We start from the raw sequence: 18,871 nt of genomic DNA on the forward strand, positions 1-18,871 counted from the left end.
CCTTGCTGAGATCCAGAGTGGACACGAAGTGTGCCCCTCCCAGCCTATCGAGCAGCTCATCAATCGAGGGCATCGGATAGGCATCCGTAACGGCGGCCCAAGGACTGTGAGATGGTACAATGACCCCCATCTCCAGCATTTCTTCTACTTCTTTTCTCATCGCGGTCAGCACTGAGGGAGCCACTCGGAACGCGGGCTGCCTCAGGGGTCGGGCTCCTTCAGTGTCGACCTCGTGAGCGACTAGGGAGGTACGTTCGGGGGACGTGGTGAACAGGGCCTCCTGGGCTGCTAACACCTCCCCCATCTCCCTACTCTGCAAGTGCGATAGCTGGACTTCAAGCTGCACATCTGCCAGCCCTGTCTGGCGTCGGGCCTCTGCTAGTAGGTCAGGGATGCGGTCCACGTCAGGGTTGTCCATGGGCGGGCAGCATATCGCGACCGCTCCTACCTCCCTTACCACATAGGCCTTGAGCCGGTTTATGTGGTAGTTCCGTACCCGCTTTTCTGCCTTGTCGTGGGCTACTAGGTAGTTTGTCGTCCCCTGTCGCCCCACTACAGTGTACGGTCCAGCCCAATTGGCCTGCAACTTGTTGCCTCGTACTGGTGCGGGGACCAGTACCTTCTCCCCCACCCCCAGCTCTCGGGGTCGGGTGCTACGGTTGTACTCGCCCCGTTGACGGCTTCGAGCTACTTCCAATCGCTGATGGGCCAAATCCATCAGCCGTGCTAGGCGCTCCCGCATTTGGCTCACATAGTCTACTACCGGGATCTCCGGGCTTGCAAACTTCCCTTCCCAACCTTCCCGGACTAAGTCCAAGGGTCCCTGGACCCGCCTCGCGAACAACAACTCGAATGGGGAGTGCCCGGTAGACTCCTGCAGCACCTCTCGATAGTCAAAGAGAAGCTGCTGCAAGGAGCGGTCCCAGTCTCTCCCCTCCGAGTGGACGTATCGGAGTAGCAACTGCTTGAGGGTACCGTTGAACCTTTCACACAGTCCGTTCGTTTGGGGGTGGTAGGCGGTGGTTCTTAGAGAACTCACCCCGTGCCGATTCCAGAAGTCCTGCATGAGTTCTCCCTGGAATTGAGATCCCTGGTTTGTGAGTACCTCACGCGGGAACCCAACCCGACTGAAGATGTCCATGAGTCCCTTGGCGATGTGCTCAGCATCTATGGAGGACAGAGCCACTGCGTCCGGGTATCTGGTAGCGAAGTCTACCAGGGTTAGGATTTAACGCTTTCCCCCTCGGCTGGGGGGATTAATGGGGCCAACCAGATCTATGGCCACCCGCTGGAAGGGCTCTCGGATGAGGGGCAGCTGCCTGAGCGGCACCTTGCGCGGGGCCCCCGCCACCCGTTGGCAGACAGGGCACAAAGCTCGGTACCGCCGCACGTCCTCAGTCAGCCCTGGCCAAAAGAAAGCATTCGAGAGCCGGGCCCTGGTGGACCTGGTCCCAGTGTGACCCGCCGCGGGTATATCGTGGGCCAGGGCTAACAGTCGTGCACGGTAGGCTTGGGGAACAAGCAGCTGTTGGAGGCGGTCCAGGGCGACTCAGGCTTGGTCGGGGCTTCGACCCAGTACAACAGCCCGTTGTCCCACTGGAACCCTGCCTGGGCCACTCCACTGGGTGGTCGATCGGCCAGGCTACGGGCAGAGGACAGAGAAGGATCCATATGCTGGGCCTCCCTAAAAGCGACCCTATCCACCTCCCCCAGGTCTGTCGGGGGGTTCGTCGGGTCGGTCAGTTGTGAAGCGTCAGGGCCTTGGGTTCTTACCACCGGCGGTTCGGGGAGCGGGGCTTCCGGGAGAGCAGCCTCGGTGGTTACACTGGTCGGTGGTGGAGGCCGGTAAAGGTTCTCCCGGGCTTGGCTGCGGGTCACGGCCCCAGTGAACTGACTTGTGAGACCGTTCCCAAGGTCGTTCCCCAATAAGACATCGGTGGGGAGATCCGGCATGAGCCCGACTTCGACCTCCCCTTTTCCGGGGCCCCAGTCCAGGTAGATTCTGGCGTGGGGAAGGACCGCTGCTGTCCATCCGCTAGGGCAATCCGGGCTAATCGCTGGGGAAGAGCCTTAGACTGGGGAACCAGGTCCGCTCTCACCAGGGTGAGGGATGCCCCCGAGTCACGGAGTCCCTGGACGGTGCGGCGTCCCAGCACCACGGGCTGTCGGTGGCCCTGCATGTTGGCAGGGACATGGTTCGTCACGAGGCTCGCAAGCTCTACGTGGTAGACCACCTCCTCCACCTCTGGTGCATCTAGGAGGTGGTCACACTCATCGGGGTCGCCCGCCTCCTGGCAAAAGGCGACCCGGGTTGGGGTTGGTCTGGGAAAGGGCACCGTTGATTTGGCCAGGGGGCAGTCCCGTCGGATGTGCCCCGTCTGGTGGCACCCATAACACTGGCGGGAGTCCGTAGGGCCGCGGACCCTTGGAGGGATCGGGGCGGCCGTAGGCTGCGGCTGGGGTCTCATCGAAGTTGGCCGGGGTGGTTCCGCTATTTTGGTAGGGGCTCGGAGCTCTCGGCGTTGTTCCTGGCGCGGAAGGCTTCTACACTCGGGTCGGTGGGCCAAGAACTCGTCGGCCAGGGTGGCGGCATCTTCAGGGGTGCTGGGGTGGCGGTCCGCGACCCAGGCACGAACGGGGACCTCCATCCTGGAGAGGAGTTGCTCCAAAATGACGAGGTCCTCCAGGGCCTCCCGACTGAAGGCCTTCTTCCCCTCGGCCCACCTGGAGCAGCTTAAGCGGAGCTGGGCTGCCAGTTCCACATGGGTACCCTGGCCGGCGAGCGTCAAATTACGGAACCGCTCTCTGTAAGTCTCTGGGGTGATCGCATACCTCTTCAGCAGGGCGTCCCGGAGGCAACCGTAGTCCCGTCTGTCCTCTGGACCTAGACTCCGGTAGACTTCAAGGGCCCTCCTTTGCAGGCTGGGCCCCACGTAGCGAGCCCATTCGGTGGTGGGGATGTCATGCACCTGTAGCTGTGTCTCCAGCATGGTTAGGTGCGCATCGATATCCGTGGACGAAGGATCCAACTTGGGGAGGTCGTTGTATCGTAGTTGGGGTCTTCGGGGCCCAGCAGGGTTTGGGGTTGTTGGTTCTTGGGGTGCCACTGCACGGGCCACGGCCCCAACGATGATCAGGCGCTCGGCCTCGGAGCTTTGAGGGCCCCAGAGCGGTCAGCAGATCCCCCATCCGTAGGGCCTGGGCGTCCGAGATGGTGCTACGGCCGGTTCTCTGGCGACTGGCTGGTTCTTCGGGGCAGTAGTCAACGTCACCCTCGGCCATCTCTCCCATCTCGGCCGGCTTCGCCAGGTCCCAGGCTTGGAGCTTCTCAATCAGCCTATCCTTGATGTCGCAGGCCGAGAAGGCAATACGCCGGAACCGGCACAGCTCTTGGAGTGTAATTCGGAGGTAGCTGCCATAGGGGACATCCTCTGCTCCGCCGGGAGGATCCATAGAGTCAGGCTCCATGACTGGGGATTTAGGTGCCTGTGGTCCCCCTGTGCTGCAGCACGTGTGGCAGTCCGCCCTTGAGGTCTGGTCGCAAAGCGCCGGATGGTACCAGGATACCTATCCCCTGCCACTTCCCCTGGAAGAGGCTGAATCTATCCCACCGCTGCCACCAAATGTGGCGAAACCGGGTCAGTGGGGGTCGGTTTACGCCAAGAGAATGTTGGCGATAGATTCAGGCGACACAGATTAACAGGGGACAAGCAACAGCGGCGCGTTTATTAACAGGGACAGACACACACAGAACCAATGCATTGCTGCTTCTCCCCTCTGGGCTGGATGGGACAGGCTACCTCACTATGGGGTCTCTCCACTGTACCTTTCATCCTTTGGGGTGTCTCCAGATCCTCCTTAGTTAGATGGGACTCCAGCACTTGTCCTCTATTACTGTCACTAGGTCAGGTACCATCTCTGAGGTAGACAGCCCCTGCCTGCAGCTCACACTGCTATCTCATCCTCTCCTGGGCTGCAACTAAATGAGAACTTATCCAGCACCACTATATCCCTCACTCACCCCTCCCTCAGGAATCAGGCTTCCTGCTCTTGCCCCCTCCTTTTTCTTATTTACATTAAACAAGTTCCCGCTCTCAGCCTGTGACTCACTCTCCTTCAGTGTAAGATTAACCCTAGAGGGGAGGACATTGAAGCAGCACTGAATACAATACAATATAAAACAACTGGTTATCAAACATAACGTAATGCAGTTTGAGGGGACATATCCCCATCTAGCACCGGGCGCCATCTAAGCTATGGCACCCGGATGGCGGGAGTGCGACGGTTTGCGGCAGGCTTAACCTTTATTTGGGTACAATGCCTGTAACCGTCACCCGTTCCGCCACAGTAGTTTATAGTGTAATGAACACATATTCCATACAAACAGATGTGTAATTATTTTCCTGTGCTTGATAGACCTGGAATGAACAGGATCTATGTGTAGTTTATAGTAGAATGAACACATATTCCATAGAAACAGATACGTAATTATTTTCCTGTGCTTGATAGGCCTGAAATGAACAGGATCTATGTGTAGTTTATAGTAGAATGAACACATATTCCATACAAACAGATGTGTAATTATTTTCCTGTGCTTGATAGACCTGGAATGAATAGGATCTATGTGTAGTTTATAGTAGAATGAACACATATTCCATACAAACAGATGCGTAATTATTTTCCTGTGCTTGATAGACCTGGAATGAACAGGATCTATGTGTAGTTTATAGTGGAATGAATAGAATGAACACATATTCCATAGAAACAGATGCGTAATTATTTTCCTGTGCTTGAACAGACCTGGAATGAACAGGATCTATGTGTAGTTTATAGTAGAATGATGACATATTCCATACAAACAGATGTGTAATTATTTTCCTGTGCTTGATAGACCTGGAATGAACAGGATCTATGTGTAGTTTATAGTAGAATGAACACATATTCCATACAAACAGATGTGTAATTATTTTCCTGTGCTTGATAGACCTGGAATGAACAGGATCTATGTGTAGTTTATAGTAGAATGAACACATATTCCATACAAACAGATACGTAATTATTTTCCTGTGCTTGATAGGCCTGGAATGAACAGGATCTATGTGTAGTTTATAGTAGAATGAACACATATTCCATACAAACAGATGTGTAATTATTTTCCTGTACTTGATAGACCTGGAATGAACAGGATAGATGTGTAGTTTATCGTAGAATGAACACATATTCCATACAAACAGATGTGTAATTATTTTCCTGTGCTTGATAGACCTGGAATGAACAGGATCTATGTGCAGTTTATAGTGGAATGAACACATATTCCATACAAACAGATGTGTAATTATTTTCCTGTGCTTGATAGACCTGGAATGAACAGGATCTATGTGCAGTTTATAGTGGAGTTAACACATATTCAATAGAAACACTAAGAGGGTGACATAGCGTTCTCATTGTGCCGTTTCCACATATTTATTCGATTCCGAATGGGCTTGTTTTACACATTCCGGCATCGCTCCTTCACTTGGTTGCTAGGCAACATTATGATTCCGGCTTATATTCGAGCATGCGCAGTATAATATGCAGAACGCCGAGTTGTTTGACACCCCATTGTTTATGGGTGTATACTCTACGTGATAGATTTGCATATATTTTGCTGGATTGGTGAGAGGCCCTGTGTTCTCTACCCCTATGCACATTGTTGCATTTTTAATCTAGCACTAATCAAGTTTATACAGGTTTTTTTTTTAACACCTTTCCGACCGCCCACTGTCTTTTGACGTCAGGCGGTGCGGGTGCTTAATCTACAGAGACGTCTTTTGGCGTCGCTGCAGATCAGGCTGATGAGCGCTCGTGAGAGCGCTCGTCCTCTAAGCAGGAGCTGTTACTAACAGCTCCTGATCTTAGAGCAGCCTCCAGAACACAGCTGGGGTCGGCAAACATTCCAACCCCAGCTGTTTAACTCTTTGATTACCGCGGTCCGTGACCGCGGCAAGATCAAAGGGAATTCCCTTCTTTGATCGCATCACCGGGATTCCAGTGATGCGATCAAACACCGGGGAATCCCTCTGCAGTCAGCCCTGGGGACCTACAAAGGACCCCAGGGCTGTCTGTTCCGTGTGCCTGCTGTTCGGGCACACTATGTGCTGCTCGATCAGCAGCCTGTGTCATAGTGACACAGTGTAATGTATTAGCGTACAGAAGTATGCTAATACATTACAAGTAAAAAATAAAGTTACAAATAAAGTTATCCCTTGATGGGATTAAAAAAAAAAAAAGTAACAAAACAAATAAATAAATAAAAAAAGACCCAAAATGAGTCTTTATTTTTTCATAAAATACATTTTATTGCCCCTACACTAAATAAAAACAAAAAACCTATGCATATTAGGTATCTACACGACTGTAATAACCTGAAGAATTAATCTAATGGGTTATTTAGTGTGAAACGTGAACGGGATAAAAAATAAACAAAAAAAACTATTCCGAGAATCGCTTTTTCTTTATATTAACGCCATAAAAAAAAATTTTTTACCACCAATCTGTGGGAAAAAAAAAATTATATTTTTCTCGCATAAAACAATGCCTCATACAGCCACGTCAATGAAAAAATAAAAAGTTATGGCTGCTGAAGCGCAGAGAGGCAAAAACAGAAAAATTGAGCTGGTCAGTAACGTCTTTTCAGGCCCGGTCATTAACCCCTTCCCGACATACGCCGTATATATACGGCGCTGTCGGGAGGTGGTTCCCGCAAAGCGCCGTATATATACGGCGCAGTGATGGTGCGGGCTCAGAAGCAGAGCCGGCACTATCACTGCGGGGGGACAGCTGTATTATACAGCTGGCACCCTCCTGTAACTGCCAGGACCGGAGCTATTCTCCGATCCGGCAGATTAACCCCTCAGATGCTGCGCTCAATAGAGCGCAGCATCTGATAGGTTTTCACCCGATCGGCAACCCAGTGATGCAATCGCTGGGTTGCTGTGGCAATCGGACGCCAGAAAATGGCGTCCGAGTCTGCCTTGTACGGGAGCCGATGAGGACCCGCCTGCGGCGAGTCCTCATAGGCTTGCTGTCAGTGAATAACTGACAGCGCTAATACACTGCACTACGTATGTAGTGCAGTGTATTAGAGTAGCGATCGGGGCATCAGGCCCTCATGTCCCCTAGTGGGACAAGTAAAAAAAGTAAAAAAAAGTAAATAAAAATGTGGTAAAACAATAAAAACACACACATTTCAAATAAAAATAAAGCTAAACTGACTTTTTTCCCATAGTAAGTATTTTATTATGGGAAAAACCGTAAAAATAAAAAAAACTATACATAATTGGTATCGCCGCGTCCGTAACGACCCAAACTACAAAACTATTATGTAATTTATCCCGCACGGTGAACGCGGTAAAAAAAAAACATGAAAAACAGCGCCAGAATCTTTGTTTTTAGGTCACATCTCCTTCCAAAAAATGCTATAAAAAGTGATCAAAAAGTCACATTTACTCCAAAATAGTACTAATAAAAAACGCCAATCCGTGCCGCAAAAAATAATCCCTGACACCGCTTTGTGCACGCAAAAATAATAAAGTTATGGGTCTTACAATATGTCGACAGAGAAAACAAATGATTTTATAAAAAAAGTGATTTTATTGTGCAAAAGCCGCAATACATAAAAAAAACTATATAAATTTGGTATCGCCGTAATCGTATCGACCCGCAGAATAAAGCTAACATGTAATTTAGGGCGCACTGTGGATGCAGAGAAAAAAAAACAATAAAAAACTATTCCAGAATTGCTTGTTTTTGGTAATTTCCTTTACCAAAAAATGAAATAAAAAGTGATCAAAAAGTCGTATGTGTTCTAAAATGGTACCAATAAAATCTACAGCCCGTCTCGCAAAAAACAAGCCCGCACACCGCTCAATCAACTGAAAAATAAAAAAGTTACGGCACTAGTAATGCGGTGATGAAAAAACATCTCAATGCGCAGGCCGGAGGGGAACATTCCTTCAGTTTCAGGGCCCTAGTATTTAGGAACTAGGAAAGGGAAGGGACATAGCACATCCGCTGGAAGCGAGGGCGCCCGTATTATACCAGCGCAAAACTTTCCCAGCAATATTTCCCAAACTACGAAGGAGAAAAAGTCCCCAAAAGGTGCAGAGCGTTACAAAGGAGGGATAAGAAAGAAAACCGTTTATCAGTGTGATGCCGGCCTGCGCATAACGGATCGCTTCACATCGTAACACAGATCTATGGATAATTGTATTATTTACCCCATGATTATACCCTCCTATTATGCCCTGATATACTCCGCACAGATTACATATACCCCTGATATACTCCGCACAGATTACATATGCCACCACATTATAAACTGAAATACCAGCAAAACCCCAAACAGAACTATTACCAAGCAAAATCCATGCTCAAAATGGCGGTCTTTCCCTTCTTAGCCCTACAGTGTGCCCAAACAGCAATTTATGGCCACAAGTAAGGCATTACCATGCCCGGGAGAACCCGCTTAACAATTTATGGGGTAAGATTCTCTAGGGGCACAACATCTTGTGCGGTGAATGGGCAGATCAGTGGAGAAATTGCAATTTTCACTTTGCACCATCCACTGCGTATTCATTTCTGAAAAACACCTGTGGAGTCTAAATTCTCACTACACCCCTTGATAAATGCCTTTAGGGGTGTAGTTTCTAAAACGGAGTCACTTTTGTTTGGTACATCAGGGGTTTTGCAAATGCAACATGGCGTCCGCAAACCATTCCAGCAAAATCTACGCTCCAAAAGATAAATACCGCTCCTTTTCTTCTGTATGCTCCCATATATGTAAACAGCTGATTATAACCACATATGGGGTGTTACCGTACTCGGGAGAAATTACTTTACAAATGTTGGGGTGCTTTTTCTTCTCTATTCCTTGTAAAAATGAAAAATGTGTATCTAAAACTACATCTTGTTGGAAAAAAAAAATATTTTTCATTTTCATGGCTTAATTCTAATTAATTCAGCAAAAAACCTTTGGGATCAAAATTTTCACTTTACCCCTAGATGATTCCTCAGCGGGTGCAGTTTCCCAAATGGTGTCACTTTTGGGGTGTTTCCACTGTACTAGTACTACAGGGGCTCAGCAAATATGACATGACACCCAGAAACCATTCCAAAATCCAAATGGTGCTCCTTCCATTCTGAGCCCTACCGTGTGTCCAAACAGATGTTTGTGACCACATGTGGGGTATTATTTTACTCTGAAGAAGTTGCTTTACAAATGTTGTGGTGCTTTTTCTCCTTCAGTCCTTGTGGAAATGAAAAAAAAATACCTAAACCTACATTTTCTTTGAAAAAATGTAGATTTTCATTTTTACGGCCTAGTTACAATAAGTTCTGTAAAAAACCTGTGGGGTAAAACTGCTCACTCTACCCCTAGATAATTCCCTCATGGGGTGTAGTTTCCAAAATGGGGTCACTTGTTGCGGGTTTCCACTGTTTTGTCCCCTCAGGAGCTTTGCAAATGCGACATGGCCTCCGCAAACCATTCCTGCTAAATTTGAGTTCCAAAAGCCAAATGGCGCACTTTCCCTTCTCAGCCTCGCCGTGTGTCCAAACAGCCGTTTATTACCACTTGTGGGGTATTGTTTTACTCGGGAGAAATTTCTTTACAAATTTTATGGTGCTTTTTCTCCTTTAGTCCTTGTGGAAATGAAAAAAAATTAGCTAAACCTACATTTTATTTGAAAAAATGTAGATTTTCATTTTCACAGCCTACTTGCAAAAATTTCTGCAAAAAACCTGTGGGGTCAAAATGCTCACTATACCCTAGATAATTTCCTCAAAGGGTATAGTTTCCAAAATGGGGTCACTTGTTGGGGGTTTCCACTGTTTTGTCACCTCTGGGGCTTTGCAAATGCGACATGGCCTCCGCAAACCATTCCTGCTAAATTTGAGCTCCAAGAGCCAAATGGCGCTCTTTCCCGTCTAAGCCCTGCCGTGTGTCCAAACAACTGTTTATTACCACATGTGGGGTACTGTTTTACTCGGGAGAAATTTCTCTACAAATGCTGTGGTGCTTTTTCTACTTTAGTTCTTTTGGAAATGAAAAAAAATTAGCTAAACCTACATTTTATTTGAAAAAATGTAGATTTTCATTTTCATGGCCTAGTTCCAAAAATTTTTGCAAAAAAACTGGCCGGTCAAAATGCTTGCTACACCCCTAGATAAATTCTTCGAGGGGTGTAGTTTCCCAAATGGGGTCACTTTTGGGGGGTTTCCACTGTTTTAGTTCCACTAGACCTGTTCAAAGCTGACATGGTGCCTAAAATATATTCTAATAAAAAGGAGGCCCAAAATCCACTAGGTGCTCCTTTGCTTCTGAGGCCGGTGCTTCAGTCCAGTAGCACGCTACGGCCACATGTGGGATATTTCCTAAAACTGCAGAACCTGGGCAATAAATATTGAGTTGCATTTCTTGGGTAAAACCTTCTGTGGTACAAAAAAAATGGATCCAAAATGAATTTCTGGAAAAAAATAATGAACTTTGTAAATTTCACCTCTACTTTGCCTTAATTCCTGCGCAATGTCTAAAGGGTTAAGAAACTTTCTAAATGCTGTTTTGAATACTTTGAGGGGTGCAGTTTTTAAAATGGGGTGACTTATTGGGGGTTTCTAATATCTAAGGACCTCAAAGCCACTTCACAACTGAACTGGCCCCTGTAAAAATAGCATTTTGAAATTTTCTTGAAAATGTGAGAAATTGCTGCTAAAGTTCTAAGCCTTGTAACGTCCTATAAAAATAAAATGATGATCAAAAAACGATGCCAATCTAAAGTAGACATATGGGGGATGTTAGTTAGCAACATTTTTGTGTGGTATAACTGCCTGTCTTACAAGCAGATGCATTTAAATTGAGAAAAATGTTAATTTTTGCAATTTTTCGCTAAATTTTGGTGTTTTTCACAATAAATACTGAATGTATCGGGCAAATTTTGCCAGTAACATAAAGTCCAATGTGTCACAAGAAAACAATCTCAGAATCGCTTGGATAGGTAAAAGCATTCCGGAGTTATTACCACATAAATTGAAACATGTCAGATTTGAAAAATGAGGCTCTGTCAGGAAGGTCAAAAGTGGCCAAAGAGGGAAGGGGTTAAGGGGTTAAAAGTTATATGTAAGGAGTTGTACACTGTTATGTTTTCACTAACACAGTATTATATTATTGTACTTGATACCTTTTTTGTACTATACCAGTAGAAAAAACGGCAGCACTCTAATTCAGTATATAGGTTCCAGTAATGAAGGGTGCCAGCTGATAGTCCCGATCCAAAGACCATACGTATATCCAAAAAGAAAATTCAGCAGCACTTTTTGTACTATATGTATAAGTGCAATATCTGATTATATTTTATTTTGATTACTACTCATGTTAATGAGACACTTGCTTTATATGCTTCACACATTGTTTTATCACTATGCTTGAAAAAGGTCCTATAGCAGGACGGAAACTTTGCAGCTTGTGTTGACTGAATAAATCACTTGCTTTTCTACTTTAGAGTGCTGTGGGATTTCTTCTACATTTATATATATATATATATATATATATATATATATATATATATGTATATATATATATATATATATATATATATATATATATATGTATATATATATATATATATATATATATATATATATATATATATATATATATATATATATATATATACATATACATCGGGAATAGGTGAATAGACTTTGTATCAACTTCACAGTAGAAGACAACTCAATACATTCTTGGGTGATTTATTTTGTTTAGGTGGAAATTGACTGTACAGTATGTATATCTGGAGGATATCAGCCGAACTTATTCTAATGCTCTGTAAACATAAACTGCTGGATACGAATAACTACTGTAACTACAAATTAAAACTCAGAGACGAATTATGGACGTTAAGTGGAAACACCTGACAGATACATATAACATGTTTATGGTATCCATAGCTAACATTACATGGTTTTCTTCTATATCTGAACAGCACTTGAACATGTTTTAATATGTAATATATAAAGCCCTAATTTACTAGCAACATACGATATAGTCATTAATATTGGCTGCCATGAATGTCTTAACCTAGGTTTATTGGCAACATAAATATTGCTGCTTGACTTGGTTATTTGTACAGGTGTATGTGCCATATTTGAGGTGTTTCTATAAATGAATGGGGAATAAAAGGCAGAAATAAATTGCGCACAATATTTGATACAGGATATTCAGCTATATCCATTATGCTTGCATCCAGACTGAGCTGATAACTTTAAAGTCAGAGTCAAATAAACTACCTTTTGAAGTGTTTCTCCTCTCTAGGCAATCACTAACCATTTGTAAGACCCACATTAGGTTGATTATTGGTGTTTCCACGGCTATAATGTCCCTCTCCCCCCAACTGCTATAGCTAGTAAGGCACAAAACTGTAACATTATGTATACTACACAATGAACACTGTAAAAAAATGAAATAAAATAAAATAAATGCCAGAAGAAACGGAATAAAAAGTGATCAAAAAGTCAACAGCCTGTCCCACAACAAACAAGCCCTCACACAGTTTTCTCGGTGGATAAAATAAAAAAGTTATGGCTCTTAGGATATGGCGACACACAAAAAAATATTTTTTTTAAAAAGGGATTTTATAGTGAAAAAGCTGTAATACATAAATATCTATATACATTTTGTATCTCCGTAATAGTAATGACCCCCACAAAATAAAGTTAACATGCAATTTATACCTCACTGTAAATGCCGTAAAAAAATAAAAATAAAAAACAATGATACAATTTCTGTTTTTTGGTAACCTCACATTCCAAAAAATGGAATAAACAGTGAGCAAAAAGTCACCCGTCCTCCAACATTATACCAATAAAAACTACAGATTGTACCACAGAAAAAGCCCTCACACAGCTTCATCAACAGAAACAAATAAAGTTATGGCTCTCTGCATATTGCAACACAAAAAAGTGTTTTTGCTGTGTAAAATGAGTTAATTTCATTTATGCTGCATGCTGCTTTTGGTCATCTTGCATTCCAAAAACATGGAATAAAAAGTAGTAAAAAAGTTGCATGTACCCAAAATGCTACCAATAAAATCAACAGCTCGTTCTGAAAAAAAACCAAACCTAATACGTCTACGTCGATGGAAAAATAATAAAAAGGTATGATATTTCTAAGGCTGGAATAAAAATACATTCTGACATGCAGGCTAGAGGGGAACATTCTTTCCGTTTCAAGAGGTAGTTATCAAGTCCCTAATATTTGGGAACCAGGAAGAGGAGGCATATGTGCTGGAAGTGAGAGTGTCTATATTATACCAGTGCAACACTTTGCCAACATAGTTCCCCAAACTGCAAAAAGTGTAGACACTGGCGTGTGCATGAAGGATTGATTCAAAGCGTACCACAAATCTATAGATTATTTTTATTATTTATTTCATTATTATACCCTCTTATTATGCCCTCATGTGCTCCGCACAGCTTACATATGCCCCCACATTATAAACGGAAATACCAGTAAAACCACAAACAAAACTACTACCAAGCAAAACATGCACTACAAATGCCAAATGGCGCTGCCTCCCTTCTGAGTCCTACAGTGTGCCCAAACAGCAGTTTACGTCCCCATGTATGGCATTGCCATACCTGGGATAACCCGCTTGACAATGCATGGGGTGTTTGTCTCCAGTGGCACAAGCTAGGCATAACATATCAGGCACTGAAATGGCATATCAGTGGAAAACTTGGCACCATTCGCCGTGCATTAATTTTGAAAAAACACCTGAGGGGTTAAAATTCTCACTACATTACTTGTTAAATGCTTTGAGGGGCATAGTTTTTAAAATGGGGTCTCCAAGGAACTGATACCTCAGGGCAATGCGACATGACACCTGAAAACCAATCCAGCAAAATCGGCGTTTCAAAAGCCAAATGGCGCTCCTTCCGTTTTGAGCCCTGTCACTGGTCCAAACAGCAGTTTATGACCACATATGGGGTGTTTTCATACTCGGGAGAAATTAGGTAACAAATTGTGACGTGTTTTTGCTCCTATTACTCCTTGTGAAAATAATTTGTTTTTTTTAGCTAAAACTACATATTACTGGAAAAAATTCTATTTTTAAATTTCACAGCTCAATGCCAATAAAATCTTTGAAACACATGTTTGATGGTCAAAATACTCGCTACACCCTTAGATGAATACTTAGAAGAAACAGAGTCTGTAGCCAGTATATAGTCGAAAGATATCAATACAAAACTTTATTTAAATATACACAATAAGAAACATTTAAAAAGGCATAACAATAGGAGAAACTCAATCACAAGATGACATAGAGACAGATCAGGAGAGCCAAGGTAAGTATAGTAGAACCTTTAAAGTGTGGGTTCAGAGTAAAGCTAACATCAGTATAGCATAAACTAGTCAGGTCTATTTGTATACTTTGATGCTGTTTAGAGGACATGAATGGTCCTAAGAACAAGCATCAGATGAAAGGAGTAATGGGTCTAAGCAAGACCCTATGTGAGCAATTACTGATATAGTCTTACCCATAAAGAATCCTTGGCTGAGTCCCGATGGTCACTGTGTGCGCCCCGACGCGCGTTTCGCGAATGTCCGCTTCCTCAAGGGGGTGTAATGTGTCTGGCCAGGAGGCTCCCTATATACCCTAGCTACCCAGGTGTAGTCTATCTACGTTCTGTTCTGTTCAAGCGCACTTGGCGCGCATCCGACGACGAAACCGGAAGTGTGGCAGGCCCCACTTCCGTCCTCCAGTGCTGCGGCGCACATCCGGTCTCTGGTCGCGTACCAGAAGATCCGGACATGCGCACCGCACTCTCGGAGAGACGGGCGTGGCCTCACCCAGTCCCGGCCGCGTACGTCAGAGGCGCGCACCCGATTGGACAGAACAGGACACGGTAAACAGGTAAGTAAATTGGAGCGTCTCATAACCCATTTATTGCTGCATAATCCCTAATTTTCGCAGTTTAGTGTGATTATCCAGAAAATACAGGTGATTACACCTGATTTTGAAACGAAGGTGGTTAGTTGTACCTAGTTAGGGGCCGATCTTAGAAAAAACATTGCTCACATTGCATAGCATTAGACAAAGACAAACAAGAAGCATTAAAGGGAATGTGTTGCCAGAAAAACATGTTTTTTTTTTTTAATTAAACATTTAGTGTGTAGGTGATTAAACATTGTTCAAATTTTTTTATTTTTTTTCACGAGTCAGGAAATATTATAAATTAATTCTAATTTATAATATTTCCCATTGCTGGTCACTAGATGGAGCTATTCCCAAAATTGCAGCATTGCAAAATTGGGTAAAAAGCCCTCGCTCTAGTGAGCTCTCAGCATCCCCCCCTCCTTTATCCTGGCTAGTGCCGGGATAAACGAGGGGTTTGAACGGTCTAACCTCCTACACTGTGTGTCGCCATTTTTTGAGCTAACACACAGTATAGTAGGTTTACATACAGTAGTAAACGTACAAAAACACGAACATACATTGAAATCTCTTACCTGCTCCTGCCGCCGCGGCTCCCTCCGGCCCGTCCGCTCCATCTGCTGCCGCTGGTCCAAATGCACAAGTCCGGAAGCCGCGACCGGAAGTAGTAATCTTACTGTCCGGCCGCGACTTCCGGTCCACAGGAAAATGGCGCCGGACGGCGCCAATTTCAAAGTGGACTGTGTGGGAGCGGCGCATGCGCAGTTCCCACACAGACGGCGTACACAGAAGTGGATGGGACGGGAGCCGTTCGCAGTCCCTATGGGACTGTGGCTGCAGTATTCCATGTCTGTATGTGTCGTTAGGGAAGAAAAAGTGTAAAAATAAGAAAAAGTAAAACACAAACACACAAATAAATATAAACGTTTTTAATAAAGCACTAACATCTTTAACATATGAAAAAAAAAATTGTGATGACACTGTTCCTTTAAGTACATGAAATAGTGACAACAAAAGATGACCTAATAAAATTAAATAAATAGTCAGTTATGTATATTAAAGTACCAAAGCAATATAGAATAAAATATATGTGTAAAGTATTATGTGAATATGATTTATCAGTTAAGGACATATCTGTACCTCACATTAAATAATATGAAAACCCTCATCATGGGAGATACATTAATCTTCAAACGAACATATATCAAGTACAGAACATGACATGAATAGAAAAGTATAAAAATATAGTAATAAAATAAAAGGACAAAAAAGCATAAAAATAAATAATTAAAAAAATGGTGCACAAAAGTAATATATAAGAGACTGTTGCCATAAGGGACAGTCATATAAGAGACTGTTGCCATAAGGGACAGTCATGTAAGGTTGTCTGTAAATAAAACAGGCAACTAAGGTGCTTATGCGAACATAGAAACGAAAATCATAAACAAGTTACATACCAGTTAATTTTATATAAGAGACTGTTCCATAAGGGACAGTCATGTAAGGTTGTCTGTGCAAGAAACAGGCAACAATAGAGTGTTTATGCAAACATGAGAACAGGATCGTAAACAAGTTACACAAATAGAGTCCTGGGTATCCATTATACACATCGAAATTCGCAACACGAAGGGTCGTCCAATTTTGCAGGGCTTTAGTCAAGAGTACTGGGATGCCTTCACTGGATACTGGCCAATATATCTCATACCTACTAAAAGAGTGTATGCATTAAAAACAAAACACACAAACAATACACAGTTTAAAAGTCATAAAACAATAATCTGCTGATAGAATGGTGGTTGCGGCTTCCTCATAGGAAAGGTGCAAAACTCAACTGTTCGTTAAAGGAACAGTGTCATCACAAATTATTTTTTTATATGTTAAAGATGTTAGTGCTTTATTAAAAAGGTTTATATTTATTTGTGTGTTTGTGTTTTACTTTTTCTTATTTTTATACTTTTTCTTCCCTATGGGGGCTGCCATTTTTTGTTCCATTTCTGTATGTGTCGATTAACGACACATACAGACATGGAATACGGCAGCCACAGTCCCATAGGGACTGCGAACGGCTCCCGTCCCATTGACTTCAGTGTACGGCGTCTGTGTGGGAACTGCGCATGCGCCGCTCCCACACAGTCCAATTCGAAATTGGCGCCGTCCGGCGCCATTTTCCTGTGGACCGGAAGTCGCGGCCGGACAGGAATATTACTACTTCCGGTCGCGGCTTCCGGATTTGTGCACTTGGACCAGCGGCAGCAAACGGAGCGGACGGGCCGGAGGGAGCCGCGGCGGCAGGAGCAGGTAAGAGATTTCAATGTATGTTCGTGTTTGTGTGTGTTTACTACTGTATGTAAACCTACTACACTGTGTGTTAGCTCAAAAAATGGCGACACACAGTGTAGGAGGTTACACCGTTCAAACCCCTCGTTTATCCCGGCACTAGCCAGGATAAAGGAGGGGCGATGCTGAGAGCTCACTAGAGCGAGGGCTTTTTACCCAATTTTGCAATGCTGCAATTTTGGGAATAGCTCCATCTAGTGACCAAAAATGGGTAATATTATAAATTAGAATTAATTTATAATATTTCCTGACTCGTGAAAAAAATAAAAAAAATTTGAACAATGTTTAATCACCCACACACTAAATGTTTAATTAAAAAAAAAACAACATGTTTTTCTGGCAACACATTACCTTTAAGTCCAGCCGGTGCCATAGATCCCAGTTGCACAATCCACCTACACTCTTTCTGTGCCAGGACCTTCTTCACATTACCCCCCCTGATGCCACAGCGGATACGTTCAATCCCCCGAATTTTAAGGGATCTTGGGTTACACCCATGATACATTTTAAAATGTCTAGGCAGGGTTTTAAGTTCGATTGGATCATCGATCACTCCCGCTGCAATGATATCTCGCACATGTTCTCTTGTGCGTGTGCGTAATTCCCTTGATGTCAGGCCTATATAGACCTTAGGGCACCCACACACAGCGTAATACACTATGTGTGTGGTGCTGCACGATATATAGTCTTTGATCTCAAAAGACTTAGTGCCGTCCACTGATTCGAACTTATTAGTTCTACTAATGTTGGGGCATGCAACACAATTGCCACATGGATAGCAACCCTTTCTTTGTCCCTGGGTTCCGAAAAAGTTTATTTTTTTGGGGATATAGTGGCTTTGGACCAAGATATCACGGAGATTCCTGCTCCGCCTAGCCGTCATTGTCGGTTTGTCACTCAGACATAGGGCCAAAGTGGGTTCAGACCTTAAAATTGGGCAATGTCGCACTAAAATGGTCCTCACTTCATCCCATCTGCTGTTATACGTAGAGATGAACCTAACAGCTGTTTTTCCCACTGTAGGGATCTTATTCCTCAGCAGATTAGCACGAGGGGTCTTTTTGGCTCTCCGGTACCCTGCCTTGATGGACCTATTACTGTACCCCCTGTCTTCAAATCTATATCTCAGATCCTGAGACTGATGTTCAAACAGATGGTCAGTGGAGCAGATCCGCCTCATCCTGAGGAACTGGCCAACTGGGATGGAGACCATTAGTTATAATTAATTTTCTGTGTGTTTTTCACAGCGACTGGCATCCAGCCTAATATGGATTTTCGAGCACCTGATCAGTCATGGCTCGCGCAACTAGACATGATTTTTAAGGAGGACTCTAACTTGTTTTTAGATGCTGGTAGTGTTAACATTAGGGAACGTAGTGTTAAACTTAAATCACTCCTCAACAAAAGAACGAGGTTATGGTGGAATAAGGCGTTCTTGGAAAAGTATATATATAGAGGGCTGATACCGAGGGGCCTAAGGGTCCAGGTTTTTCCCTCCTTTGAAATAGAGAACAATACGTTCAAAAAGAAATGGGAGGAGCTGGCAGACACTTGCTCTAGAG

Source organism: Rhinoderma darwinii, chromosome 4 (genome assembly GCF_050947455.1).
Source record: "Rhinoderma darwinii isolate aRhiDar2 chromosome 4, aRhiDar2.hap1, whole genome shotgun sequence".
Lineage (NCBI taxonomy): Eukaryota > Metazoa > Chordata > Amphibia > Anura > Rhinodermatidae > Rhinoderma > Rhinoderma darwinii.